We start from the raw sequence: 27,730 nt of genomic DNA on the forward strand, positions 1-27,730 counted from the left end.
GGTGTCACTTCCCCATATTTCGGGGTACTGATGGTACCACCACCATTATTGGGTGATACTACTACCTGCAGACAGACACTGGGAGGTACCACTACTCATTTTGGGTGGTACGACTACCTGACAGAGCTCGGAGACCAAGCTCTGGTGGTACCACCGTTTGACAGGGGCGGTACCACCGCTTGACAGCATTAACTGTCGGTGGTACCACTGCCCAGTTTAGGCGGTACCATCGCCCAAAACACCTGGGAGACCGAGTCCCAGGAGATGCCACCGCTAGCCCTGATTTCAGGTGCTGAATAGGTTGTTCAATCCGGCCCAATTCAGCCTTGTTAAGGGCCCAATTGGCCATTAACTGAGTTAGTGGGATTATCTCTTGATCCTAACTCAACTAATGTTCTAACTACGATTAAGGCAAGCAATTAGTCTGGTATGTCGATATTTCTCTAAGCGAACTTCTCGGCGAGTCTTCCGGCGCACTTTCGGCGAACTCTCGATGAACTCTCAGCGATTTTCTGACAAACACTCGGCGATCTTTCGATGAACTCTCGGTACATCGTTCAAATCTTCAACTCCGGCCCATCATCTGCTTTATGCCTTACCGCTATCATAGTTAATCCTACACACTTATCTCAACACATAGATTAAGTCAAATAATTTGTCAATTGATTTCATCATCAAAATATGAGATTCAATAGTATTATGACATTTTATAGGGATGTTTTTCGAATAAATTGCATAGTCATCTAAAATATTTTTCATCCAAATAACTTGTGCACAACATGCACTGGTGCTATATATTCAGCATCAACAGTAGATAATGCAATAGAATTTTGTTTCTTGGAAGACCAAGAAAAAAGTATATGACATAATAGTAGACATATTTCAGATGTACTTTTTTTATTGATTCTACATCCAACAAAATCAGTATCGGCATAAGCAATTAATTCAAAATGTTTTAATTTTGGATACCATAATCCTAGATTTGGAATTCTTTTTTAATATCTGAAAATCCTCTTAACAGCTTTCAAGTAAGATTGCTTGGGATTAGATTGAAATCTAGCATATAATCCAATACTAAACATAATGTCCGGTCTAATTATAGTGAGATATAGTAAACTAACTATCATATCCCTGTAAGTCATTTGATCAAAATTTTCTCCATAATGGTCTATATCTAATTTTGTGGAAGTACTCATTGGTGTGTTAATAGCTTTATAACTATCCATATTGAATTATTTTAATAGATCTAAAGCATATTTTGTTTGACTAACAAATTTTTCATCGCTTAGTTTCTTAATTTATAGTCCTAAGACGAAAGTTAATTCACCTATTAAACTCATTTTAAACTCTTAGCTTATACTCTTGGCAAAAGACTCACATAAAGACTCATTTGAAGAACTAAAAATGATATTATCAATATAAATTTAAAGTATAAGAAAATTATTTTAAAATACTTAATAAACAATATGGTATCAACTTTACCTTTAAAAAAATCATGCTTAATTAGAAAGGAACTAAGTCTCTCATACCAAGCTCTTGAGGCTTGTTTTAAACTATAGAGAGCCTTAGACAACTTCAAAACATGATTCAGAAAAATAGCATTCTCAAATCCGGGTGGTTGTTCAACATAAACTTCTTCAGAAATAAAGCCATTTAGAAAAATACTTTTAACATGCATTTGAAATAAGCTAAAATTATTACAACTAGTATTGGAAAGAAGAATCCTTATAACTTTAAATCTAGCCACAGGAGCGAAGGTTTCATCATAATTGATACCTTCTTCTTGGTTGAAACCTTTGGCCACTAATCTAGCCTTGTTTCTAACCACGATATGAAGTTCATCTTGCTTGTTTCTAAAGACCCATTTAGTACCAATTACTAAATGGTCATTAGGTCTAGGAACAAACTTCTATATCTCATTTCTCTCAAATTGATTTTGTTAGGATCGAGTCGGCACTAAGAGAGGGGGGGAGGGTAGGGTAGGGTTGAATTAGTGTAGTGATAAAAATCATGTCGAGTCAAAAAACTTTCGTTCGATAAAATCATTTCAGAAAGATGTTAAACTTGAAAGCATACAGAAGCATAATGAAAGTAAAGTAGTTTGTAATGAAAGTAAAGAGCAAAATGGAAATGCAAACCAGATTTTTATAGTGGTTCGGTCATCATAACCTACATCTACTCCCGATTCCTCTTCACTCGAGGCAACCAACTTCCACTACCGATCTTATTTCAATGGGTGAAAATTAACTACCCTTTTACACCCTTCTTCTCCTTTTCATAGGTTTAGGAGGCAACCTTTTACAAGTACTCACTCCTCCATAAATAGAATTCTAAACTTTAGAACTAGAGGAGGGGATTTCTTAAGTAATTGTTATAGTGTTTTCCCACTTTTAAGTTATTTGTGCTTGAGTATGTTAACTAGGGATGAGAGGGGTATTTATAGGCTCATAATGGATTCAAACTTAGAGCCAAAACTAGTCTCATCTCGGGTCTTCCGGTTACTAGCGGTACTATCGTCAATGCTAGACGGTACCACTACCTATAGTACTAACACTGGGTGATGCCACTGCTCAGTCTGGTAGTACCATCGCTTGACACCCTGCCACTGGACGATACCACCGCCTAGTCTCGAAGACTATGTCTGGGTGGACTAGCGGTACCACCGCCTGACATAGTCTCGGTGATTGTGCCACCGACAATTCCACTTGTTGGGTCATTGTTTGAGCCTTTTACTTGGCCCAATGCAACCCAAACTTGGGCCTAATTGGCCCCTAATTGAGTTGGCCCAATTCTAACTCAATTACATCTAAAACCTACTTTGATCTAGAAAATTATTAAAAAGCTAAATTAAATGTTGTCCAGCATGTCATTGGTTCATCGACTCATCGTCCGATTCTTCGACGCATCATCCTCTCTTATGGCCTATTGCCTAATCGACAAGTTGACATCCATAACTCCAATTTCTTTGGTGTAATTTTTGCTCTTCTTGGCTCGATGCCAGATCCCATGGCCCGAGGCCTTCTATCGATACGTTGACTGATCCTCTAACTCGACGTCTAATCTTTTGACATGTTCCACTCTGGCCCAATATGATTCTTTCTGCTTTAATTATCTCTCCCTGATTGAAGCTTCATGCATCACTCAAAACATAGATAAGATCATAAACACTATCAATTGGTTTCATCTTCAAAATATGAGATTCAACAATCTCCTCTTTTTTTATGATGACAACCAATTAATGATGGAGTTAACTTTAACTCCCCCTATCAATATACCATATCGATAGAACTCTTAAATTTAAAAATCCAAGCAACATGTCATCATAAAATCATGCATAATCAAAATTTCAATAGATCATTCCATGCATGATTGTCATCAAAATTTGTCATCATAATAATGTTGAGTCGAAAAACTTTCGTTCGATAAAATCATTTCAGAAAGATGTTAAATTTAAAAGCGTACAGAAGTGTAATGAAAGTAAAGTAGTTTGCAATGAAAGTAAAGAGCAAAATGAAAATGTAAACCAGATTTTTATAGTGGTTCGATCATCGTAACCTACATCAACTCTCGATTCCTCTTCACTCGAGGCTACCGACTTCCACTATCGATCTTATTTCAATGGGTGAAAATTAACTACCCTTTTACACCCCTCTTCTCCTTTTCATAGGTTCAGGAGGTAACCTTTTATGAGCACTCACTCCTCCCTAAATAGAATTCTAAATTTTAGAACTAGAGAAGGGGATTTCTTAAGTGATTGCTATAGTGTTTTCCTATTTTTAAGTTATATGTGCTTGAGTATGTTAACCAGGGATGAGAGGGGTATTTATAGGCTACAAATGGATTCAAACTTGGAGCCAAAACTAGTCTCATCTCGGGTCTTCCGATTACTAACGGTACCACCATCAATGCTGGGCGGTACCACCGCCTACAGCACTAATACTGGGCAATACCACCGCTTGACACCCTACCACTAGACGATACCACCGCCCAGTCTCAAAGACTGTGTCTGGGCAGACTAGCGGTACCACCACCTGACATAGTCTCAGAGATTGTGCCACTGACGATTCCACCTATTGGGTCATTGTTTGAGCCTTTCACTTGGCTCAACGCAGCTCAAACTTGAGCCTAATTGGTCTCTAATTGAGTTGGCCCAATTCTAACTCAATTACACCTAAAACATACTTTGATCTAGATAATTATTAAAAAGCTAAATTAAATATTGTCCAATATGTCATTGGTTCATCGACGCATTGTCCGATTCTTCAGCGTATCATCCTCTCTTGCGGCCTATTGCCCAATCGGCAAGTTGACCTCCATAACTCTGATTTTTTTAGTGTAATTTTTGCTCTTCTTGGCTCGATGCCTGATCCCATGGCCCGAGGCCTTCTGTCGATACGTCGATTGATCCTCTAACTCGACGTCCAATCTTTTGACATGTTCTACTTTGGCCCAACATGATTCTTCCTGCTTTAATTGTCTCTCCTAATTGAAGCTTCCTGCATCACTTAAAACATAGATCAGATCATAAATACTATCAATTAGTTTCATTTTCAAAATATGAGATTCAACAATCTCCTCCTTTTTTATGATGACAACCAATTAATGACAGAGTTAACTTTAACTCTCCCTATCAATATGTCATATTGATAGAACTCTTGAATTAAAAAATCCAAGCAACATGTCATCATAAAATCATGCATAATCAAAATTTCAATAGATCATTCCATGTATAATTTTGATATATAATTTTAAATCAATCTCAAGTTTTATCATCATGCAAGCTAGTAATTTTCTTTCTTCTCTTTTGAGAAGTGTAATTTTTTTACTTCCTTTGCAAGGCGCAAGCTAGCAAAATTTTACATCATTTTGCAACATGCAAGCTAGCAACATTTTGAGATGTTCATGCATCATGAGTATTGCCTCTCTTGAGATGTGCAAGATAGCACTTTTGCTTCCTAGCAAGTTTTTCTTAAATGTATAAGCTAGCAATTTTTCTCCCCCTTTGTCATTGTCAAAAAGAAGGGATGGTTACAATAGTGCAAAACTTTTCTTATTACATCATTTTTCAAATCATCACATGAAATATATCAAGAAAATTTAACTTGGTGATGAGATATACAATTCATGAAAATAAATTTTAAATTATGAATATCAAGAGACAAATTATGATTCTTTTAGATAGTGAAAAGAAGAGTCATATTAAATAATCTTGATTCATAAGAATCTCAAGTTATTATTATTAAAGAATCAAGATCATGAGGTAGATAAAACTCCCTTTTTTTATAAAAAGCAAAATGAATCATAGGAGAAACAAATAAAATATCTCAATTCATGTATAAGAAATCTCAAGTTGTCAAGATCATGATTTATATATTAAAAAAAAATCTCAAGTTACAATTAAAAAAATCATGATTAAAAAAAAATCTCTTCTTTAGTAAACAACAAGAAGAAAGGAGAACTTGGTTCATGCATAAGAAATATTGAGTCATCAAGTGAAGGAATCATGATTCATGTGATAAAAAGATTATCGATTCATGCATTTGAGTAATTTTTTTTTAAACTATCATGACATCAACTCATGATGCATAATTTTAAAATGTAAAATCATCAAGCATGATACAAACATTTATTTTCAAAACATTCATAATTATTTTCAACTCATTCAATTTGTCAAATCACCAAATCATTTTCAAGGAATTCTAACTAACATAAATAGATTTATCAGTTTCTTATTGAAAACTCGATAAGATTTTAGAGATACAGACATTTTCAAGAATAATGCATTCCCCCTTTGTGTTTCAATTTATGTGATTTATTTTATGCAAGCATGCCTTTGTCTTTTATGTCCAACATGCATCATCATTTAAAAACAAGATTTATCAAGATTAAATGTTTATCACATAATTCCAATATATAAGATTTCAATTAATTATCATTAAGTCATCAAGCATGATTTCATTGAATATAAAGCATCTTCAATTAAAATCATTTTATAACCGATAGTTCTAATTCTAATGAACTTTCTTTTATTGTTTTGGCTAGAGAGCTTTATGAGGTATTTTGGATCTTCGATCATAAGCCTTGAGTATCCACTATTAAAATATTAATTTTGCTTCTAGCTTGTGATTGTAGACATATCTACAAGAAGGGGAGTTTTCTTTTAGGTACCCATTTTACCTTGGGTTCCTCATAAATAGATTTACCTAACTTTTCATCTTGCATGAAGTTCTTTGCGGTTCCTAAATCAATTTGTGTGGACTATATCTCTTAAACGGATATTTATAAGTAACATGTCCGAGTTTGCAACAAAAGTTGTATTTAGTGTAGGGTGATACATGCAAGGTAGGGCCTTTAACAAAGATGGTTGGATTTTGGTGAAAGCTACTTACAAATCCGATTCTACCTCTTCTATTAACGTGACCCTTATTGGCAAGGATCATATTCAAAGACTTGCTACCAACCTTAAACTTTTTTAGAGTTTCTTTGAGTAGCAAGTTTTCCTTCTCAAGTGCCTCTAAGTGTTTGTACTTAGTGCATGGAGGCAATGAAGGACTATCATGCTTAAGTTTTTCAAATTTAGTATTTAAAAGGGCATGCTCCTTTTTCAAAAAATTATAATTTTTGCTCATTATTCTACATTCATCAAACAAATCATGAAAGACACTTAAAAGCTCATTGAAAGATAAATTTGTATCTAATGAACTACTTATCTCATCTTTGATAGCCATTAATGTGTAGTTAATGATTTTCTTGTTGCTTTGTTCTTCATCTTTGGAATTGCTCGAATCATCCCACGTTGCTTTGAGCATCTTCTCCTTCTTTGATTGTTTCTTCTTCACTTGGGGATAGTCACTTTTGAAATGTCCTAAATTTTTGTATTCGTAGCATATAACTTGTTCTTTCTTGGGTTCAATTTTATTTTTAGTATCATTTTTAGATTTATTTTATTTTATAAATTTTTTAAACTTTCTTGTCAAGAGTCTCAAGTCATCATCATAGTCCTCATCACTTGAACTTCCTTTCAAGTGGTCTTTATAAGTTCTTAGTGACATATCCTTCCTGTTCTTTGAAAGATTGTTCTCAAGCTCTTTATGAGTGTTATAAGTCATCTCATAGGTCATTAAAGACTCGATAAGTTCTTCAAGAGGGAAGTTATTCAAATCTTTGGCCTCTTGAATGGTCGTTACTTTAGGGTCCCAACTCTTTGGAAGGGATCTCAATATTTTATTAATGAGTTTAAAGTTAGAAAAACTTTTACTAAGCACTTTTAAACCATTGACAATATCCGTAAATTGGGTATACATGTCTCCAATGGTCTCACTTTCTTTCATCCGAAACAATTCATAAGTATGGACTAAAAGATTTATTTTGAACTCATTTACTCTATTAGTGCATTCGTGAGTGATTTCGAGTATGCCAATTATCAAAAGTCGTTTCACAAATAGACACTCGATTGAACTCATTTTTATTTAAAGCGCAAAACAAGACATTCATAGCCTTGGCATTTAAAGAAAAAGTCTTCTTCTTCAACTTATTCCAATCGTTCATTGGAAGAGAAGACTTTTGAAAGCTATTTTCCACAATGTTCCATAACTCAAAATCCATAGAAATTAGAAAAATCCTTATTCTAGTTTTCCAATAGATGTAGTTCGTCCCATTGAACATAGGAGGACGAATGATAGAGTGACCCTCTTGAAAGCTGAAAAGAGTCATTTCTCTTGGTTGTTAAACCAAATAAGAAAAAATGTGGCTCTGATACTAACTGTTAGGATCGAGTCAACACTAAGAGGGGGAGGGGGGTGGGTGAATTAGTGTAGTGATAAAAATCACGTCGAGTCAAAAAACTTTCGTTCGATAAAATCATTTCGGAAAGATATTAAACTTGAAAGTATAGTGAAAGTAAAGCAGTTTGCAATGAAAGTAAAGAATAAAATGGAAATACAAACCAGATTTTTATAATGGTTCGGTCATCGTGACCTACATCCACTCCCGATTCCTCTTCACTCGAGGCTACTGGCTTCCACTACTGATCTTCTTTCAACGGGTGAAGATCAACTACCCTTTTACACTCCTCTTCTCCTTTTCATATGTTTAGGAGACAACCTTTTATAAGCACTCACTCCTCCCTAAATAGAATTTTAAACTTTAGAACTAGAGGAGGAGATTTCTCAAGTGATTGCTATAGCGTTTTCCCACTTTTAAGTTTTTTATGCTTAAGTATGTTAATCAGGGATGAGAGGGGTATTTATAGGCTCCAAATAGATTCAAACTTAGAGCCAAAACTAGTTTCATCTCGGGTCTTTCAAGTACTAGCTGTACCACTACTAGTGTTGGGAGGTACCACCGCTTGCAGCACTAGCACTAGGTGGTACCATCGCCTAGTCTGGTGGTACCACTGCCTAACACTCTACTACTGGGTGATACCATTGCCCAGACTAGTGGTACCATCACCTAACATAGTCTTAGAGACTGTGCCACTGATGATTCCACCTGTTGGGTCATTGTTTGGGCCTTTCACTTGGCCCAACATAGCCCAAACTTGGGCCCAATTGGCCCCTAATTGAGTTGGCCCAATTCCAACCCAATTACACGTAAAACCTACTTCGATTTATATAATTATTACAAAGCTAAATCAAATATTATTTGGCATGTCATTGGTTCATCGATGCCTCATCCGATTCTTCAGCGCATCGTCCTCTCTTGCAGCCTATTGCCCAATTGGCCAGTTGACCTCCGCAACTTCGATTTCCTTGGTATAATTTTTGCTCTTCTTGGCCTGATGCCTAATCCCTTGGCTCGAGGCCCTTCTATTGATACGTCGATCGATCCTCTGGCTCGATGTCCAATCTTCTGACATGTTCCACTCTGGCCCAACATGATTCTTCCTGCTTTAATTATCTCTCCCTGATCGAAGTTTCCTGTATCACTCAAAACACAAATCAAATCATAAACACCATCAATTGGTTTCATCATCAAAGTATGAGATTCAATAGATTTAACTCCTTTTGCATTGCAATAACCCATGAATCATCTTTTAGGGCTTCATCAATGCATTTTGAACACCTTTTGATGTGTCTCCGATGATTAACTTCTTAGCATGAGCATCTATATACTTTTATTCCATAGGTAAGGATTCTTTGGAAGTAGATGCATCGAAGTTACCAAGGAGAGGAGAATTTTTATTTAAATTCAAAGTATTAAAATCAAAATCATCATCAAAATTATTTTTTTTTAAATTTAAATATCTCATTAAAAATAACATGAATAGATTCTTTTATAACCAAAGTTCTTTTATTAAAGACATAAAAAAATTTAGATATAGAGGAATAACCAAGAAAAATGCTTTCATCAGATTTTGTATTAAACTTTTCTAAGACATCCTTTTCATTTAAAATGAAACATTTACAACAAAAAACTTTAAAGTACGAAATATTGGATCTTTTATTGTTCCATAATTCATAAGGAGTTTTGGAAAATACTAGTCTTATTAGAACCCTAATCATGACAGCATGTCGTGTTAATGGTTTTGGCCTAAAAATATTTGGGTAGGGTATGTTCATTAGACATAGTTCTTGTCATTTCTTATAAACTCCTATTTTTTCTCTCGATAACTTCATTTTGTTGAGAGTTTCTAGGAGTAGAGAAGTTGTGATTATACCCATTTAAATCATAAAAGATTTTAAACTCATGGTTTTGAAATTTACTACTATGATCACTTCGAATAGAGGTTATCATAAAACCCTTTTCATTTTGAACTAATTTATAAAATTTTAAAAAATATCTAAAGCAATCACTTTTATGTGTCAAGAAGTATGTCTAAGTATATCTACTATAATCATAAACAATTATAAAAGAGTATTTACTACCTCCTAGACTTGTTGTATCAATTAGTCCAAATAAATCCATATGGATTAATTGTAGTGGTCTAGAGATACTTATTTGATTTTTAGATTTAAAGACTCTTTATTTGTTTACCCAATTGGCATGCATCATAAACTTTAGGCATACCTCTTACAAGTTCTTTAGTTGTAATTTATAAAATTAGTTTCATACTTGTATAGCCTAATCTTCTTTGCCAAAGCCATGTATCATCATTTTAAACTGAAAAGCAAGTTTCATCATAAAACTCATCAAGATCAATAGTATAGATATTGTCGATCCTTAAGGCAATCAAAGATGTTATAACCTTTATCACACAATTGACTAATGCTTAGCAAGTTATGTTTTAAACCATCTACTAATAAAATGTTTTCAATCAAAAGGTTTGATTTGCTACCTATATTTCCTTTACCAATAAATTTTCCTTTGTTGTTGTCTCTGAAGGTGACAAATCCTTCGTCTTGGCTAGTGAGTTTAGAGAAGTGTGTTCAATCTCCGGTCATGTGCCTTGAGCATCCATTATCAAAGTACCATCTCTTGCTTCTAGCTTGTGATTGTAAACACATCTATAAGAAAGGATGTTTTCTTTTAGGTACCCATTTAATTTTGGGTCCCTCATAAATAGATCTACCTATCATTGATTGATTTATGGTTCCTTTAGGAACCCAAACTAATTTATGTTGACTATACCTTTTAAATGGACATTTGTAAATAAAACGATCATATTTTCCATAAAAATTATATTTTTCTCTAGGTGAGACATATAATGTTGGTCCTTTAACGAAGATAGTTGGCTTTTTGTTGAGTGTTACTCACAAAGCCAATTCCTTTCTTTCTATGAATATAACCCTTATAAGCAAGGATCATGTTTAAAGATTTATTATCTATTTTAAAATTTTTTAATATTTCTTATAGTAATAAAATTTCCTTTTTAAATGACTTTAACTCTTTACATTGAGTACAAGGAGTTAACATATACTTATCATGCTCATTTTTTAATTTTTTAAGTTCACTAGAAAGAGAAACATAATCCATTTGTAATAATTTATATTTTTTATTAACTAATTTACATTCATCAAACAAATCATGAAAACCACTTAATAATTCATCAAAAGATAAATAAGCTTCGATTGAGTCACTCATCTCATCGACAAACACCAATAATGCATACTTAGTAACTTCTTCTTTGTTGGTTGGCTCATCGTCTTTGGATGCACTTGAATTGTCCCAAGTTATCTTGAGTGCCTTTTTTTCTTTGGTAGTTTCTTCTTCACTTAGGGATATTCATTTTTTATGTGCCCCGACTTCTTGCATTCATAGCATATTATTTGGTCCTTTTTCAGTTTACTTTTATTCTTAATATCCTGTTTTGTTTTGTTCTCTTTTAAGAATTTTTTAAACTTTCTTATAAGGAGTGCCAAGTCATCGTCATCATCATCATCATCATCATCATCATCACTTGAGTTTTCACCCAAATGACCTTCTTTGGTTTTAAGTGCCATGTCCTTCTTATTCTTTGGAAGGTTGTTCTCAAGTTCATCATGTGTTATACACATCATTTCATAGGTCATCAAGGACTCGATAAGTTCTTCAAGCAGAAAGTTATTTAGGTCATTTGCTTCTTGTATTGTCGTTACTTTAGAATCCCAACTTTTTGGAATGGATCTTAATATCTTGTTAACAAGTTCAAAATTAGAAAAACTTTTTCCATGTGCTTTTAGACCATTGACGATATCCATAAAACGAATATATATATCTCCAATGGTCTCACTTGGTTTCATGTAAAAAAACTCATAGCTATAAACCAAAAGATTAATTTTTGACTCTTTAACCCTACTTGTGCCTTTGTGTATGATTTCGAATGTATGCCAAATATCATATGCAGTTTTGCATATAGAAACCCGATTAAATTCATTTTTATCAAGAGCACAAAACAAAGCGTTCATCATTATAGCATTCAAGTAGAAAGTCTTTTTTTCCAAATCATTCCACTCATTCATGGGTTTGGAAGACTTCTCAAAATCGCTTTCAACAATGTTCCACAACTCAAAATCTATAGAGAGTAAGAAAATTCTCATTCTAATTTTTCAATACGTGTAGTCTGTCCCATTAAACATAGGAGGACGAGTGATAGAATGACCCTCTTGATTGCTGACAAAAGCTGTCTCTCTTGGGTTTTAAACCAAGTAGAGAGTAACCTTGCTCTGAAACCAATTGTTAGGATCAATTCGATACTAAGAGGGAGGGTGAATTAGTGCTTTCGATAAAAACATCGGTTTTAGAAAATCTTCATTCATTGAAAATGATAATGAAAGTATGATTGACTTAGCGTAAGTGAACTAAGTAATTAACTCAGAATGTAATAGTAATGAAATATAGAAAGAAAGTGCAAACCAGATTTATAGTAGTTCGGTCGTTGTGATCTACGTCTACTCCCGATTCCTCTTTCGTTGAGGCCACCTGCGTACACTAATAGTCTTACAACTCTATCTCCTTTTCATAGGTTTAGGAGACAACCTTTGCAAGCCTCACACCTCTCTTAGAATGATCACAAAGCTAAAGAAGGAGGAGGACACTTAGCACTTTTTTAATAATTTTATAACTCAAAATCTTAAGACTTTTGTTTACACTTTCGTACTTTCATGCAGGAAAGAGTGGGATATTTATAGGCCTCAATGACTTCAAAAATAGAGCCAACAAATATATCATCTTGGGTTTCTAGGGTACTAGCAGTACCATCGCCAATACTAAATGGTACTATCGCTTGCAGACTGATACTAGGTAGTACTACCACCTATCTGTGTGGTACCACCACCTAACAAAGCCTTGGAGACTGGGCTCTAGTAGTACCACCACCTGATAGGACGGTACCACTGCTTGGTAGCATTAACTACCGGACCACCTAGGAGGTCGAGCCTCAAGTGGTTTCACTACCCAATCTAGGTGGCGCCACCACTTGACGTGGCTCTAAGTGGCTGAATGGGCCATCCAATCGACCCAATTCAGCCCTGTTTAGGGCCTAGTTAGCCTCTAATTGAGTTAGTAGGATTTATCTCAAAACTAACTCAAATTAAAATCCTAACTATGATAGTTAAGGCTAATACAATTACGATACAAGAATTCTATGTTGTCCGGTACATCAATTGTTCAACCAAACTCTCGGTGAACTTCTTGCGGGCTCCCGATGATTTTCCGGTGAGCTTTCAGCAAACTCCCGACGAGCTTTCGATAAGCTTTCAGTGAACTCTCAGTGAACTTCCAGCGAGCTTTTGGTGAACTCCCAGCGAACTTTCGATGAGCTTTTACTGCATTATCCAATCCTTCAGTGTATCCCCCAATTCATCCGGCTCAATGCCCGATCATTGACTCTGACCCAACATTTGATTCTTCTTTAATTGTTTTACCTTTTTTATGATCATTGTTAGTCTTGCATCACTTATCTCAACACATAGATTAGATCATTAATTTATCCATTGATTTTATTATCAAATTCTGAGATTCAATAGTCCTTAGATTTGAGACACCAAGAATATCCTATTTGAGTACTTCACTCTTTGATACCAGACTTATAGGCTTGGAAGTTTCAGATTTAGCACAATCAGTCATCGGGAGCGATAGCTAACCTTACGACGGCTATTAAGTGTCGATAGTGGATCATTGGCTGTCAGTATCATAAGAGGAATATCTCATATGTTCTTGCTCAAGCAAATCCTTAGCTAGGGTCATTCGGATTGAGAGAGAAAGAGTTCTTTGGAAGAATCCGAATAGAGCGAGACCCAACCAAAAACTGTATGGGCCTGATAGTACCATGCCCGATATATAATTGTTGAATCTCAGATTTTGATGATGAAGTCAATTGTCATTTGTTGTCTAATCTATGTGTTGAGATAAGTGTGTAGGATTAACTACGATGAAAGTAAGACATGCAGCAGGAGTTACGCCGGAGTCATGCAATGATCACGGTGGGAGTTCGAGAGCTCGACGGAAGTTCGGACAGTCGTCGGAGGTTCCGCGGGAACAAATCCGAGAAGTCCAGAAGCTTACCAAAGAAGCTCGTCGGAACTTGCCAAGTGGATCGTTGCAAGTCCAGGAGTTTGCCGGAAGTCCGTAGAAGCATCACCGAGGGTTCATCGGATGATCGACAGAAGTTCGCCGGAAACTCGCCGGAAGAAGCGATTGATGTTGAATCTCGTATTTTGATGATGAAACTACTTGATATATGTTTATGATTTAATCTGTGTTTTGAGTGACGCAGGATGCCTCGATCAGGATGAGACAGTTAAAGCAGGAAAATCATGTTGTGCCGGAGGAACATGTCAGAAGATTAGACGTCGGGCCGGTGGATCGGTCGACGTATCGACAGAAGGCTTCGGGTCATGGACTCGGGCATCGGGCCAAGAAGAGCGGGTATTGTGCCAAGGATATCGGAGTTGCGGAGTCAACTGGCCGATTGGGCAATAGGCTGCAGGAAAGGACGATGCGCCGAAGAATCGGACGAAGCGTCGAGGGACCAATGACATGCCAGACAACTTGGTTAATTGCTTAGGATTAATTGTCTCGATCGAAGTTTTTGTTTTGAGTGTGCAGGATTAACTACGATGAAAGTTAGACAAGCAGCAGGAGTTGCGCCGGAGTCAAGTTCATGATCACGTTGGGAGTTCGAGAGTTCGACGGAAGTTCGGACGGTCGTCGGAGGTTCTGCGAGAACAGATCCGAGAAGTCCAGAAGCTTGCCAAGCGAAGCTCGTCGGAACTCGCCAAGTGGATCGTCGCAAAGTCCAGGAGTTTGTCGGAAGTCCGCAGGAGCATCACCGAGGGTTCATCGGATGATCGACGGAAGTACGTCGGAAACTCGCCGGAAGAAGCGATTGACGCACCGAAGCAACGCTGCAGAAATTGTCTTAGATCTAATCGTAGTTAGCACGTTGATTAAGTTGGAAAATGGGAGGTGATCCCATTAGCTTAATCTTGGGGCAATTGGGCCCCTGAAAGACTGAAATTGGGCCGAATGGAGCTAACCATTCGGACCCTGATTGCACCAGGAGGTGCAACCGCCTAGGCCAGGAGGTGGCACAGCCTGGGCTAAGCCTCCCAGCGAGACTGGGCGGTGCAACCTCCCCAGCCAGGAGGTGGCACCGCCTGAGCTCAGTCTTCGAGCAAGACTGGGCGGTGCAACCTCCCTGACAGAGAGGTGGCACCGCCTGAGCTCGGTCTTCGAGCTCTGGCAGAGAGGTGCAACCGCCTCAGTCAAGAGGTGGCACCACCTGGGCTCAGTCTTCGAGCTCTGCCAGGCGGTGCAACCTCTCCAGTCAGGAGGTGCAACCGCCTGATCCCGGAATTCCGGGATTTGATCGTTTTGAGCTCCAAATTTGAACTGGGTTGGGGCCTATAAATACCCCACCCATTCAGCACTGAAAGCACAGAACACACACTCGAAATCTTGCTATCTTTCTGTGTTTCTTAGAGCTCAAAACTGCTAGTTCTCCTCTTTCTATTCTTCAAGTTTGAGTTGTAAAGAGAGGAGAGAAAACTTCTGTAAGGGTTGTCTCCTAAGCCCGTCAAAAGGAGTGAATCTGTAAGAGTGTAGTTGGCCTTCGCCTATTGAAGGAAGGCTTCTAGTTGACGTCGGTGACCTCGTCGGTGGAGGAAGCCAAAAGTGGAGTAGGTCAAGACTGACCGAACCACTCTAAATCTCTGGTTTGCGTTTACTTTGAGCACTTTATCATTATTGCAAACCTCCTACATAGCTACTGCTCTCTGCGCCTTTACGAACAAGTTTCTAAGTGCTGATCTTTCCGAATCTGCATTCAGACGTAAATCGGTGTTTTCATACATTATAGTTTACGATTACGTTTTGTAACTGCAAACTGTCTTCTGCGCTTTTACGAACGAGTTTCTTTGCAGTTTACATTTACGTTTTGATTCTATTTATAACTGCAAACTGTCTTCTGCAATTTTACGAACGAGTTTCAAGGTTTAGACGAAAATCTGCATTTAGACTTAAAATTGTATTTAGACGTAAATCGGCTTTCCTCGTACAATCATCAGATTTCAGTTTACGTTTACGTCTTGATTTCAATTGCATACTGCCTTCTGCGAGTCTACAAACGAGTTTCAAAGTTCAGATATAAATCTGCGTTTAGACGTAAATCTGCGTTTAGACGTAAATCTGCGTTTAGACGTAAATCAGCGTTTAGACGTAAATCTGCTTTTTGCAGATTACTTTTTGAACTGTACAATAGCAGCACACTGTCTTTATACTTCTGCTTAAACTGCTTTTGATCTAAACAAGTGATTTACGCAATCTGAGCTTAAACGTAAACTGCGCTTAGACGCAAACTGTGTTTAGACGCAAACTGCGCTTAGACGCAATCTGCGCTTAGACGCAAACTGCGCTTAGACGCAATCTGATCTTAGACGCAATCTGCATTTAGACGCAAACTGCGTTTAGACGCAAACTGTGTTTAGACGTAAACTGCACTTAATCATAAGTAATCTTAGAATCGGCTTTTGCATCAAAATAGTTTTTATCGAACGAACGCAGCTTTCGTTTTTAATCGCCGAAAGATTTCCGCTGCACTAATTCACCCCCCCCCTCTTAGTGCTCTCGATCCTAACAATTGGTATCAGAGCGGGGTATTTCTCATTTCGGATTTACACCCGAGAGAAATGGCTCTTCAAGAGGGCTTTTCGGTCTTTCGTCCACCGTTCTTTAACGGATTGGACTACACTTATTGGAAAACTCGAATGAGAGTTTTCTTGATTTCTCTAAATCTGGATTTATGGAATATCGTTGAAAACGGTTTTCAACTTCCCTCTAAACCAATGAACGAATGGTCGGATTTAGAGAAGAAGTATTTTTCTTTAAACGCAAAGGCTATTAATGCCTTATTTTGCGCTTTGGACAAAAATGAGTTCAATCGGGTTTCTTTGTGTGAAACGGCTTTCGATATTTGGCGCACTCTTGAAATCACGCATGAGGGAACTAGTAGAGTCAAAGACTCGAAAGTTAATATTTTACTACATAATTTCGAGCTTTTTCATATGAAACCAAGAGAAACCGTTGTTGACATGTACACCCGTTTTACGGATGTCGTCAATGGTTTAAAATCACTTGGTAAAAGCTTTTCGGATTTTGAACTCGTTAACAAAGTTTTGCGCTCACTTTCTAAAACTTGGGATTCAAAAGTAACTGCTATTCAAGAATCGAAAAACTTGAACCAATTTCCACTTGAAGAACTAATTGGTTCATTGATCACATATGAAATGACGTGCAATGCACGTGAAGAACTTGAGAACCACCTTCCAAAGAACAGGAAGGATTTGGGACATAGAACATTTGAAGACCACTCGAGCATAAGCTCAAGTGATGGTGAACTTAAACTACAAATGAAACGAAAATTAAAAAGCAAAAAGAATTGAACTACTTGCTTTAAACGCAAGAAGAAGAACAAAAATTGGGATGAATCGAGCTCCTCCGAAGAAGAGAAAGTCAACAAAAGCAAGGCGGCAAACTACGCCTTAACAACCTACAATGATGAGGTAATCGAAATCCCCCTAATTTATTTTGAAATTACTTGATGCTTTCATGATGTATTTTTCTCTTTTAGTTTAGAATTAATTTTCTTAAAAATTACATGTTAAAAAAATTATTATGATCATACTAAGTAATTTCGAAAATGATAATATTACATATTTTATGATAAACAAATAAAATGATCTTGATTGAAAATATGAAATCATGGTTAAGAAGTAATAATGTGTATTACGTTGATTTCCATTGTTATTTCTCGATTTTGATTAAAGATCATGTTTGATTTGAAGAAATGCATAATGATGAAATTAAATATTTCGATTAACAATTTTATGCATGAGATTTTAAGCCGATGATAAGCATGTGTTATTCTCATGAGTATATTTGAAAAACTATGGCAAAAATGTGCTCGAATGCATGAACGTGTTAAGATTATTTTTCGGACATTCTTGATTCAATGTTCAAAACACTTAATTGCCATGATGATTTTACACTATATCATGTTGGGAATTATATGTTTTGGATACATAAATTTTTATGATCATGAGCTTGTTTTATCTTCATAATTGAACTTGAAAATCTATAGCAAAATCTTATCCGAATGCATGAAAGTACTAATTTCATTTTCGGATTCACTTAACAATTGGTATCCTAACAATCGGATTTTCTCATACACTTTTGAAAAATATTTTTCTAAAATAGATTTGATGAAATGATTCTTGCTTATAAATTCCATCTTGAAATATGAATGATAGTGTCTTTGCTTGCAAAGATTTGTTTCACATACATATCTCCTATGATTCATGTGCAGAAAAAGAATTTATAAATCATAATACAATGAGATTTCTTATGCAAAAATAAAGTGCTTTTGTGATTTTTTGCTAAAGTGAATAATTATTAAAATCATGATCTTGATAATTATAACATGAAGCTCTTTATAAATCAAGATCGTTCATTATGCTCCCTACATTTATCAAAAAGGAGTTCTTCAAATGAAATGCAACTTGTCTTTTGATTTCATGATATTTTATGAATTTCGAAATTAATTTTAATGACTTGATTATGAGTTTCAAGTTGACGATTTGATTTGAATAAGTTATGTCTAAATCATAATCATGATCTTGCAAAATTGAAATCACAAATAATATCTTTTGGTATTCATGAATTGATACTCACAATATGAAAGTATTGGTATTCATGACTTGATTTTGATTGAAACATTACATGCTTAAATTAATCATTCTTCTATGTTTCAAAAATTCTTTAAATGCCTTATGTGATGACTGAAAATTAATTTGCTTTATGATGAATCACGAATCATGACTTGATCTATGATATTGAAATATTTTAATCATGATTCTTGGTTATATAATTCCTTTGCCCTATTAAAAGGATTTGTTGAATGGATCATGTCCTTCTTGAACTTTCTTGATATCATGATAAGATTTTGTAATATGGCCTGTATAATAATTAAAAACTTTGGCCATTGATTTCTCCATTCTTTTCGACAAAAACAAAGGGGAGAAAGCTTTTGCTAGTCAGAACATGCAAAGAAAAGCAAGTGCAATCTTGCACATGAAGCAAGTGTTGAATTGCCATGATTGAACCTAAGAATCTTGCTATGCTTTTGTGCCTATATGTTGTGATGAAAATATAGCTTCATGTTATAAAAACTTGCATATATTTTAAAATAGCTAGAGCTACTTCTCCTTTTGTTGATGATAAAGGGGGAGAAATATATGAATTGATACTATAAGTACCATATTTGAATTTTCATCATATTAAGATATCAAGAACTTGCATCGTAATTCTACTTGATGATATCTTGCCATGTGATGAAATGCTACGATTTGTTGCTAAAATGATGCATGCAATACTTATGCTTTCTACGTAATGTATTGCATATGATATGAACCTTGATTAAAATTGCCTTGATTTGAATTCAAGGTTTATCTCAATTATGGAATTTTGAAATAAGAATGATTACTCACTTTTGTCATGATTTAGAAATTGACAGAAAGGGTTTTCCCTTCTTTTTGACAATGACTAAGGAGGAGATAACTTGCTAGCACAATTAAAAAAAAAAAAAGGCAAAAATTACAAAAGAGAAGAAATTGCTATCTTGAACATCACCGATAATTGCTAGCTTGAAATGTCAAGAAAATGCAAAAACTTATTTATTTTCTTGCACATATAAAGAGAAGATGCAAATGTAACACTTGCCAAATTGTTTGCTTGCCTCATGTAAAACATTATCTCTTGCTAGTTTGGCATTTTGCTAGCTTGCACTTTGCAAAGAAAGCAAAAATGACACTTCTCAAAAGAGAAGAAAGAGCTTGTTATCTTGAACATCACAAGCTTGCCAAACAAAAATGTGCAAAAGTGCTATCTTGCCTATCTCAAGAAGCAAAACTTGCATATCGTAAAAATTTGCTAGCTTACAACTTGCATATTTCATGAAGCAAGAGTTGCCTTCTTGAACATCTCTAAATTGCTAGCTTGCAAGTTCTAAAATGTTGCAACATTGCTAGCTTGCATGTTATAAAAGTGCTATCTTGTATGCTGTAAAACTTGCATATCTAAAACTTGATAGCTTGAATGTTCTAAGCATGATGTAACATTTGCTTCAAAACTGCATGATGATAAAACTTGATATTATGTTTTTCATGCAATGAGTTGAACAAATATCATAAACACTTGATTGTGGTACTTCTCCTTTTTGTTGATGACAAAGGGGGAGAAGTATGTTGATGACATGACATGTTATGCATAAGTTCATAATGACGTGTTGCAAGTATTCATGATGAATATTGCAATGACTTGAATTCAGTTTGAATTCAAGGTTCTATCAATATGGCATATTGATAGGGGGAGTTTGTTTAAACTCTGGGAGTTAAGGTTAACTCCGTTTATGATGACATGTTGCTTAGATTTTTGAATCTAAGAGTTTCTATCAATAAGGCATATTGATAGGGGGAGTTTGTTTAAACTCCGGGAGTTAAGTTTAACTCCGTCATCAAGTAGTTGTCATCATCAAAAAGGGGGAGATTGTTGAATCTCGTATTTTGATGATGAAACTACTTGATATATGTTTATGATTTAATCTGCGTTTTGAGTGACGCAGGATGCCTCGATCAGGATGAGACAGTTAAAGCAGGAAAATCATGTTGTGCCGGAGGAACATGTCAGTGTTAGGATCGAGAGCACTAAGAGGGGGGGGGTGAATTAGTGCTGCGGAAATCTTACAGCGATTAAAACCAAAAGCTGCGTTCGTTCAATAAAAACTATTATGATGCAAAAGCTAATTCACAGTTTGTATCTAAGTGCAGTTTGCGTCTAAGCGCAGATTGCGTCTAAGCACAGTTTGCGTCTAAACACAGTTTGCGTCTAAGCGCAGTTTGCGTCTAAACACAGTTTGCGTCTAAGCGCAGTTTACGTCTAAACACAGTTTGCGTCTAAGCGCAGTTTACGTCTAAACGCAGTTTGCGTCTAAACGCAGTTTACGTCTAAACGCAGTTTGTGTCTAAATGGAATCAAGACGTAAATGAAAACTGCACAGAACCTTGTTCGTAAAAACGCAGAAGACAGTTTGCAGTTGTAAATGAAATCAAGACGTAAACGTAAACTGCACAGAACCTTGTTCGTAAAAGCACAGAAGACAGTTTGCAGTTGTAAATGAAATCAAGACGTAAACATAAACTGCACAGAACCTTGTTCGTAAAAGCGCAGAAGACAGTTTGCAGTTGTAAATGAAATCAAGACGTAAACGTAAACTGCACAGAATTCGTTCGTAAAAGCGCAGAGAGCAGAGGCTAAGTAGGAGGTTTGCAGTAATGATAAAGTGCTCAAAATAAACGCAAACCAGAGATTTAGAGTGGTTCGGTCAGTCTTGACCTACTCCACTTTTGGCTTCCTCCACCGATGAGGTCACCGACGTCAACTAGAAGCCTTCCTTCAATAGGCGAAGGCCAACTACCCTCTTACAGATTCACTCCTTTTGATGGGCTTAGGAGACAACCCTTACAAATGTTTTCTCTCCTCACTTTACAACTCAAACTTGAAGAACAAAAGGAGGAGGAAAACTAGCAGTTTTGAGCTCTAAGAACCACTGAAAAGATCAAGATTTCGGCTTGAGTTCTTGCTTCTCTCAGTGCTGAATGGGTGGGGTATTTATAGGCCCCAACCCAGTTCAAATTTAGAGCTCAAAACGATCAAATCCCGGAATTCCGGGATCAGGCGGTTGCACCTCTTGACTGGAGAGGTTGCACCACCTGGCAGAGCTCGAAGACCGAGCTCAGGCGGTGCCACCTCTCTGTCAGGGAGGTTGCACCACCCAGTCTTGCTCGAAGACTGAGCTCAGGCGTTGCCACCTCTTTGTCAGGGAGGTTGCACCGCCCAGTCTAGCTCGAAGACTGAGCTCAGGCGGTGCCACCTCCCGGCTGGGGAGGTTGCACCGCCCAGTCTCGCTGGGAGGCTTAGCCCAGGCGGTGCCACCTCCTGGCCTGGGCGGTTGCACCTCCTGGCACTATTCCAGATCACTGGTTGGGCTCCAAACTTAGCCCAAACCAGTCCGAATTCGGGCCCAATTGGCCCAAGATTAAGTTAATGGGATCATCTCCCATTTTCCAACTTAATCAATGTGCTAACTACGATTAGATCTAAGACAATTTCTGCAGCTTTGCTTCGGTGCATCAATCGCTTCTTCCGGCGAGTTTCCGGCGAACTTCCGTCGATCATCCGATGAACCCTCGGTGATGCTCCTGCGGACTTCCGGCAAACTCCTGGACTTTGCGACGATCCACTTGGCAAGTTCCGACGAGCTTCGCTTGGCAAGCTTCTGGACTTCTCGGATCTGTTCTCGCAGAACCTCCGACGACCGTCCGAACTTCCGTCCAACTCTCGAACTCCCAATGTGATCATGAACTTGACTCCGGCGCAACTCCCGCTGCTTGTCTAACTTTCATCGTAGTTAATCCTGCACACACAAAAACAAAAACTTCGATCGAGACAATTAATCCTAAGCAATTAACCAAGTTGTCCGGCATGCATTGGTCCCTCGACGCTTCGTCTGATTCTTCGGCGCATCGTCCTTTCCTGCAGCCTATTGCCCAATCGGCCTGTTGGCTCCGCAACTCCGATATCCTTGGCACAATACCCGCTCTTCTTGGCCCGATGCCCGAGTCCACGACCCAAAGCCTTCTGTCAATACGTCGACCGATCCACCGGCCCGATGTCCAATCTTCTGACATGTTCCTCCAGCACAACATGATTTTCCTGCTTTAATTGTCTCATCCTGATCGAAGCATCCTGCGTCACTCAAAACACAGATTAAGTCATAAACATATGTCAAGTAGTTTCATCATCAAAATACGAGATTCAATAGTCAGAAGATTGGACGTCGGGCCGGTGGATCGGTCGACGTATCGACAGAAGGCTTCGGGCCGTGGACTCGGGCATCGGGCCAAGAAGAGCGGGTATTGTGCCAAGGATATCGGAGTTGCGGAGTCAACTGGCCGATTGGGCAATAGGCTGCAGGAAAGGACGATGTGCAGAAAAATCGGACGAAGCGTCGAGGGACCAATGACATGCCGGACAACTTGGTTAATTGCTTAGGATTAATTGTCTCGATCGAAGTTTTTGTTTTAAGTGTGCAGGATTAACTACGATGAAAGTTAGACAAGCAGCAGGACTTGCGCCGGAGTCAAGTTCATGATCACGTTGGGAGTTCGAGAGTTCGACGGAAGTTCGGACGGTCGTCGGAGGTTCTGCGAGAACAGATCCGAGAAGTCCAGAAGCTTGCCAAGCGAAGCTCGTCGGAACTCGCCAAGTGGATCGTCGCAAAGTCCAGGAGTTTGCCGGAAGTCCGCAGGAGCATCACCGAGGGTTCATCGGATGATCGACGGAAGTACGCCGGAAACTCGCCGGAAGAAGCGATTGACGCACCGAAGCAAAGCTGCAGAAATTGCCTTAGATCTAATCGTAGTTAGCACGTTGATTAAGTTGGAAAATGGGAGGTGATCCCATTAGCTTAATCTTGGGGCAATTGGGCCCCTGAAAGATTGAAATTGGGCCGAATGGAGCTAACCATTCGGACCCTGATTGCACCAGGAGGTGCAACCGCCTAGGCCAGGAGGTGGCACCGCCTGGGCTAAGCCTCCCAGCGAGACTGGGCGGTGCAACCTCCCCAGCCAAGAGGTGGCACCGCCTGAGCTCAGTCTTCGAGCAAGACTGGGCGGTGCAACCTCCCTGACAGAGAGGTGGCACCGCCTGAGCTCGGTCTTCGAGCTCTGGCAGAGAGGTGCAACCGCCTCAGTCAAGAGGTGGCACCGCCTGGGCTCAGTCTTCGAGCTCTGCCAGGCGGTGCAACCTCTCCAGTCAGGAGGTGCAACCGCCTGATCCCGGAATTCCGGGATTTGATCGTTTTGAGCTCCAAATTTAAACTGGGTTGGGGCCTATAAATACCCCACCCATTCAGCATTGAAAGCACATAACACACACTCGAAATCTTGCTATCTTTCTATGTTTCTTAGAGCTCAAAACTGCTAGTTCTCCTCTTTCTATTCTTCAAGTTTGAGTTGTAAAGAGAGGAGAGAAAACTTCTGTAAGGGTTGTCTCCTAAGCCCGTCAAAAGGAGTGAATCTGTAAGAGGGTAGTTGGCCTTCGCCTATTGAAGGAAGGCTTCTAGTTGACGTCGGTGACCTCGTCGGTGGAGGAAGCCAAAAGTGGAGTAGGTCAAGACTGACCGAACCACTCTAAATCTCTGGTTTGCGTTTACTTTGAGCACTTTATCATTACTGCAAACCTCCTACATAGCTACTGCTCTCTGCGCCTTTACGAACAAGTTTCTAAGTGCTCATCTTTCCGAATCTGCATTCAGACGTAAATCGGTGTTTTCATACATTACAGTTTACGATTACGTTTTGTAACTGCAAACTGTCTTCTGCGCTTTTACGAACGTGTTTCTTTGCAGTTTACATTTACGTTTTGATTCTATTTATAACTGCAAACTGTCTTTTGCAATTTTACGAACGAGTTTCAAGGTTTAGATGAAAATCTGCATTTAGACTTAAAACTGCATTTAGACGTAAATCGGCTTTCCTCGTACAATTATCAGATTTCAGTTTACGTTTACGTCTTGATTTCAATTGCATACTGCCTTCTGCGAGTCTACAAACGAGTTTCAAAGTTCAGACATAAATCTGCGTTTAGACGTAAATCTGCGTTTTGACGTAAATCTGCGTTTAGACGTAAATCTGCTTTTTGCAGATTACTTTTTGAACTGTACAATAGCAGCACACTGTCTTTATACTTCTGCTTAAACTGCTTTTGATCTAAACAAGTGATTTACGCAATCTGAGCTTAAACGTAAACTGCGCTTAGACGCAAACTGTGTTTAGACGCAAACTGCGCTTAGACGCAATCTGCGCTTAGACGCAAACTGCGCTTAGACGCAAACTGCGCTTAGACGCAATCTGAGCTTAGACGCAATCTGCATTTAGACGCAAACTGCGTTTAGACGTAAACTGTGTTTAGACGTAAACTGCACTTAATCATAAGTAATCTTAGAATCGGCTTTTGCATTAAAATAGTTTTTATCGAACGAACGCAGCTTTCGTTTTTAATCGCTGAAAGATTTCCGCTGCACTAATTCACCCTCCCCCTCTTAGTGCTCTCGATCCTAACAATTGACGCACCGGAGCAAGCTGCAGAAATTGTCTTAGGATTTATCGTAGTTAGCACTAATAATTAAGTTAAAAATGGGAGGTGATCCCATTAGCTTAATCTTGGGGCATTTGGGCCCCTGAAAAACCCAAATTGGGCCGAATGGATCAACCCATTCGGACCCTGGTTGCTGTGGGAGGTGCAACCGCCCAAGCCAGGAGGTAGCACCGCCTGGGCTAAGTCTCCCAGGGAGACTGGGCGGTGCAACCGCCCCAGCTAGGAGGTGCAACCGCCTGGGCTCAGTCTACGAGCGAGACTGGGCGGTGCAACCTCTCCTGACAAGAGGTGGCACCGCCTGAGCTCAAGTTTCGAGCTCTACCAAGCGGTGCAACCGCCCCAGTCAGGAGGTGCAACCGCCTGAGCTCGGTCTTCGAGCTCCGGCAGAGAGGTGCAACCGCCCCTGATAGAGGTGGCACCGCCCAGAGGCTCAGTCTTCGAGCTCTGCCAGGCGGTGCAACCGCCCCAGTCAGGAGGTGCAACCGCCAGATCCCGGAATTCCGGGAATTGACAGTTTTGAGCTCCAAAATTGAATTGGGTTGGGGCCTATAAATACCCCACCCATTCAGCACTGAAAGGAAGAACTAACACTCGAAATCTTGATATCTTTCTGTGATTCTTAGAGCTCAAAACTGTTGTAAAGATCAAAAGTTCTCCTCCTTCTGTTCTTCAAAGTTTGAGTTGTAAAGAGAGGAGAGGAAACTTCTGTAAGGGTTGTCTACTAAGCCTGTCAAAAGGAGTGAATCTGTAAAAGGGTGGTTGGCCTTCGCCTATTGAAGGAAGGCCTCTAGTTGACGTCGGTGACCTCGTCGGTGGAGGAAGCCAAAAGTGGAGTAGGTCAAGATTGACCGAACCACTCTAAATCTTGGTTTGCATTTCCTTTGAGCATTTTACCTTCACTGCAAACTTCTCAATAGCCTACTGCCCTTTGCGATTTTACGAATGAGTTTATAAGTTCAGAACTTTCCGAATCTGCGTTTAGACGTAAATCGGCTTTTCTCGTACGATCATCATATTTCAGTTTACGTTTACGTTTTAATTTTATTCATAACTGTTTACTGCCTTCTGCGATCTTATGAATAAGTTTCTAAGTTTAGAACTTTCTAAATCTGCGTTTAGACGTAAATCGACTTTTATCGTACGAACGTCGCATTTCAGTTTACGCTTGTATTCTGCTTTCCATCATAAACTGCAAACTGCCTTCGTAGACCTACTTTAACGTCATCTCGCTTAATCTCAAGTTAAAGTAATCTTAGAATCGGCTTTCACATCGAAATTGTTTTTATCGAACGAATGCAGCTTTCGTTTTAATCGCTGAAAAATTTCCGCTACACTAATTCACCCCCCCCCCCTCTTAGTGCTCTTGATCCTAACAATTGGTATCAGAGCTCGGTTAACTCTCAAACGGATTAAAACCTAAGAGAGATGGCTTACGTCGAAAACCAAAAGGGCCATTCTATTACATGTCCACCCATGTTTAATGGGACGGACTACACCTATTGAAAGACCCGAATGAGTATCTTTCTTATTTCTATGGACTTTGAACTTTGGAATCTTGTCGAGAATGGTTTTTCGAAGTCTTCTCTTCCAATGATCGATTGGAATGATTTGGAGAAGAAGGCTTTCGCTCTTAATGCAAAGGCTATGAATGCCTTATTTTGTGCACTTGATAAAAACGAGTTTAATCGTGTTTTGATTTGTGAAACCGCATTTGATATTTGGCACACACTCGAAGTGACTCATGAAGGCACAAGTAGAGTGAAAGAGTCAAAAATCAATCTTTTGTTACACTCTTTCGAACTTTTCCGGATGAAACCGAGTGAGACTATTGGCGACATGTTTACCCGTTTCACGGATGTCGTCAACGGTCTAAAAGGACTCGGAAAAAGTTTTTCGGATTTTGAGCTCGTAAATAAGATTCTAAGATCCCTTCCTAAGAGTTGGGATCCTAAAGTCACTGCTATTCAAGAGGCGAAAGATCTAAACAACTTCCCTTTTGAAGAACTAATTGGGTCATTAATGACCTACGAGATGACTTGCAAAGCTCATGAAGAGCAAGAAGACATCATTCCAAAGAACAGGAAGGATATGGCACTTAGAACTTTGGAAGACCACTTGAAAGAAAACTCAAGTAATGAGGACTATGACGATGACTTGGCACTTCTAACAAGAAAATTTTAAAAATTCATTAAAAGAAACAAGATTAAGAATGACACTAAAAATAAACTTGAACCCAAGAAGGACCAAGTTATTTGCTATGAGTGCAAAAAGCCGGGACACTACAAGAGTCATTGTCCCCAAGCCAAAAAGAGAACAACAAAGAAGAAGGCGCTCAAAGCAACATGGGATGATTCGAGCGCGTCCGAAGAAGAGGAGTCCAACACCGAGCAAGTTGCTCATTATGCCTTAATGGCCATCGGAGAGGAGGTAACAAATTTATTAGATGCAGATTTATCTTTCGATGAATTATTAAATGCCTTCCCTGACTTATTTGATGAATGCAAGATTATCAATAGAAAATATAAATTGCTAAAAAAGGAGCATGATAGTCTTACTTGTGATTTTGATAAGTTAAAAACTGAATATCATGATAGTTTAG

The sequence above is a fragment of the Musa acuminata genome, chromosome BXJ3-8, assembly GCF_036884655.1.
Source record: "Musa acuminata AAA Group cultivar baxijiao chromosome BXJ3-8, Cavendish_Baxijiao_AAA, whole genome shotgun sequence".
Classification (NCBI taxonomy): domain Eukaryota; kingdom Viridiplantae; phylum Streptophyta; class Magnoliopsida; order Zingiberales; family Musaceae; genus Musa; species Musa acuminata.